This window comes from Dysidea avara, chromosome 15 (genome assembly GCF_963678975.1).
Source record: "Dysidea avara chromosome 15, odDysAvar1.4, whole genome shotgun sequence".
Lineage (NCBI taxonomy): Eukaryota > Metazoa > Porifera > Demospongiae > Dictyoceratida > Dysideidae > Dysidea > Dysidea avara.
This window is the reverse complement of record NC_089286.1, coordinates 12072229-12076382: the sequence shown is the minus strand read 5'-3', so window position 1 is coordinate 12076382 and position 4154 is coordinate 12072229. Positions and strand designations below refer to the sequence as shown.

General features: G+C 35.9%; 1 long non-coding RNA gene across 4 annotated transcripts; it reads left to right on the top strand.

The window, feature by feature from the left end:
* Positions 1–346: 346 nt before the first annotated feature.
* Positions 347–3245, top strand: LOC136245499 (uncharacterized). 4 transcript variants are annotated; one of them, XR_010695891.1, is made up of 11 exons: positions 347–1484; positions 1537–1681; positions 1734–1872; positions 1925–2092; positions 2153–2360; positions 2408–2476; positions 2528–2584; positions 2638–2790; positions 2839–2918; positions 2968–3050; positions 3130–3245. It is a non-coding gene; the product is annotated as an uncharacterized lncRNA (long non-coding RNA). The 4 variants fall into 4 exon arrangements; XR_010695890.1 differs by having other exon boundaries at positions 348–1484; positions 1925–2360; positions 2643–2790; XR_010695889.1 differs by having other exon boundaries at positions 348–1484; positions 1925–2360; positions 3103–3245.
* Positions 3246–4154: the final 909 nt, after the last annotated feature.

Genomic DNA, 4154 nt, shown 5'->3' with positions numbered 1-4154 from the left:
ACCCAGTGCCATAAGAATAGCACCTTACTATAAACAATTGTTGGAATGGTGTGACTTTATTGATAAAATCAGACCAACAGCCTATGATGGCCTACCTGTAAGATACCCTGATAGACAGCATGATGATATTAGCTGTGCCGCTATGGATTACAACATGGAGGCTGCTTTGATATAATGTACCAGACATGCGAAACTGCTACTATGCCCCACACAAATAAACAAGTGGATTGTACAGACTTAACTGCTGAGAAAAGGAAAGGAAAGGTAAGGTAAGGAAAGGTAAGGAAAGGTAAGGTAAGGAAAGGTAAAGAAAAAAGGAAAGGTAAAGAAAAAAGTGTTAAACAGTTATCCAAAACAAAAGCTGTAACTGTGAAATCTACAAATTTGTCATCCAGAAAAAGAAAGCATATGGCAGACAAGTGTTTAAAAGGTGTCAGAAAAACTAAAACTTCAACTGATTGTATGATCACTGATGTTGAAAATGTTATAGGTCCTAATAGGACAACCTGGCCAGAATATCGATATTACCAAGTAAATCAAGCATGGCAGGAGAATGCTTGCTCAAGGATGGGTATGCATTTTACATGTGCTAAAGAATTCCAACCTGGTGGCCCACATGTAATCTTAACACGGCCTGAATTAAATTCACTTATCAATGTCCAGGCTGATGGTAATTGTCTTTTCCGTGCACTTGCGTATGTTGTAACAGGTTGTGAATTGCAACATATGCAAATGCGTAATGCAATAGTTAGTTACATGTTTTCCATTGAACACTTGTTAGTTGGTCATGATTCCGAAGGACATGCAAATTATTTAGAACCATTAAATTGCACAAGTGTGCAGCAGTACATTAATGAGAGTGGCATGTCAAGAAATGGAACGTGGGGCACTGAATTTGAAATGATGGTTTTTTCCCATATGTTAAATACTAATATTTACAGTTTTAGTGCAATTAGTAACACCTGGAGTGTGTTCTGTGCCACAAATATTAATAGAGAAATCCAAAGAGATTACATGACCATGAGTGTTTATATTTACTTAAGACACTCTCATTTTTATGTAGTGTCATCGATACGGAGTGTGTAGTAATTTTGAATGTACATGTATGTTTCTATCTAAAGTTCTATTAATTGAAGAGCATAGAACAATGTATACAGAGTCAGCTACAGTAGCACATATTACAGTGAGGAGACTAAAACATATACAGTAGGATATTAAAAAAAAATTTTCAATTATGACACAAATTATCATGAACACTGCATGGCACGTTCAGTACAGTTTATGAGCAGTTAGTAAATCACCAGCTGTTCATGACAAGTGAGCCTTTATGAAAGTTTACAGAAACATGCTACAAAGTTGTTTGTGAATTCTACTGTGTGCAGTGTGTATATGGTGAACATTTGGCCAAGTCAAGTTTTGAGGTTAAATGTTAATTTTGGAGCGGGAAGGTGGTGGGAACAGCAAAGCAAAGAGAGTTGTCTAATGTAAGTAACTATTTTGCATATAAAAATTAATAGTCATGTTAAACTTAACTAGGATGACTCATTTTGGAATTGCATTTACATACATTTATACAAGTGTCAGAGGCCATGACATACTAAAGTGTCATAGAGAGCTAATGGTGGAGTAAAGCGGGGAAGGTGGTGGGAACAGCAAAAAAACAAACAATGCAGTATTGTGTGTAAGTAACTATTCTGTTTATACAATTTAATGTGTACTTTGACTTAATTTAGGTTGACACTTTTGTACTCCACTTACATATGTTATAATACATACATAAAAGTGGTAGCAACTATGGTTAAACAAGTGTCAAAGAATGTAGTTTGGCCGGGAAAGGTGGTGGGAGCAACAATACAGTGAAAGATGTTAAATGTAAGTAACTATTTTGTATATTAAAATAATTATGTACTGTTATCTCAACTAGGATGACACTTGTAATTACGTATATATGCCCATGGTAGCCTACACAACATGGTTGAAACAAAACATGGTGCATACAATGCAAGTACATTGATACTACTTGACTACACCAATGGATTTTGCTACCTGAAAGTATTACACTCTCTTGAGTTTATTGCAAGTTGGACGTGTGGTAGAGTTATTATATTTTTCCAAATAATGCATATCATGTTTACTTTTTTTATCTTTGGAGTCATAGATAATGTAATACACAGCAGCATCACAGGAGTAATGTGGTTCCTGATACTTGTGGCACACTTCACCTGTGGTATTTTTGTAGGCTATGTACATACTTATGTGATATTGTGTTTTATATTGTAAATATCTATGACTTTACCACTGAGGGATGTTGATGCCCATCAAATGCTGTATCGTCAGAGTACTGGAAAAATGAGAGCACAGTATGACCACTTGTATTATATAACTTTTATACTGTAAATTACTCTAGGACTTCTTCACCGAAGGATGTCAAACAAAGTGTTAGTTAGTAGAGAAATACCTTACAGAGGAGCTAAAGGTGTGTAAATTTATTGTATAGAATGTATTTACAAGTCGCACTTATCCACAGACTAGCAATTGTAGTCATCATTCATAATGCTGTAATAAAATGGTGCAAGGATTTAAGGTGTGTAAATTTTATTGTATGAAATGTGTTTACAAGGGAGCACTTATCCACAGAGTAGCAGTTAAACTCATCATTCATAATGCTGTGGTGATGAATTCCTAATTTGTATAGCTACATACTCTAGTTGTGCACCAGAATCCAGTTTATTATAGTAGTGATTGGAGGACTGGATTGGTGGATGGAGTTATACAGTATGAAATATCAATGTAAGAAAGTGTTGTAATCTCCAGTAGTCCACGTTTATTTTATGGTAGGTAATATAATGGACTGTCATGTCTGAGGCTAGGAGGTGATTGGAGGAATGGTGGAGGGATATGTACAAAGTGGAATATCAGTGTAAGAAAGTGATGTATTCCCAGTACTCCATATATATTTTATGGCAGTTAAGATAAAGGACTGTTATGTCTGAGACTATTAGGATTGGTGGAGAGAGTTGACAAAATCAACAATGCACAAAGGTGTCACGGTATGTCATTATAGTGTATGGAATTAGTCTAGTGTAGCTTTTGTTAATACAGTTCCAGTTAGCTTCCTTGAAATTTCAGGTGTGTACAAGAGAGAGCGGATGCAAGTAACACAGCAAGAATTCAGCTCCAAGCAACTCAGCTATTACACCTACAGAACTTTACAATTTTTAAATACAATAAATTGTGGTGTTCACAAATGATTATTTTGTTTGTGGTTAATTTGGGACTAGCCGAGGGGTTTTCCAGCGTAATTAACTACCAGGACGACCTGTATGGGAACTGTCGCAGTGATTAATACAAATATTGGAGTGCAATAACGTATATAATAATGTCTACAATTTTCGCATTGCCAAGGGCTGTGGAATAAATAGGCTGTGAATCAGTTCAATCGCTGCTAAACACACGCATCTGTTTTAAAATATCCATTTTGAGTTTCTTGGGGCTGTGCATCCCAGCCATCCTTATAAACTGTTTAAATGTTTCGTTATGAAGGTGGTCAACTCAGCTGTCAACTTTATAGAACGCGGATATTTTGTGGTTTATTTGGGACTAGCCAAGGGGTTTTCTAGCGTAATTACTGATCTAATCCAAAACAGCAAAGCTGTAAAAAAAGTGTGCGGCCCTCAGAAAGGCTATGGTGAAAAAAGATGTGAAATCCAAGGTGGCGGCCAAGAAATGGCTGTGATGGTAGGTTAATAGTAAAAATTTTAATAACGACAATTTAGGTGAATTTTTGTGCCGCTTGACAAAATTTACCTAAATTGTCATTATTAAAATTTTTACCATTAACCTACCATCACAGGCATTTCTTGGCCGCCACCTTGGATTTCACATCTTTTTTCACCATAGCCTTTCTGAGGGCCGCACACTTTTTTTACAGCTTTGCTGTTTTGGATTAGATTTCATTTCTTTTTGTATTTTGTATACCCCAAAGCCGGCCTATGGCCAGCTTTGGGACTTTTTTAACCTATGTTTTTTTCTTTACTACAGGAAGAAGAAAAGATGAAGTAGATGTACTTTAAATATTTTATCAGTAAATGTACAAATTATACATACTGTATAATACATATGTGACCGGATTTGCGAAAAGGGGTCTTCCACAC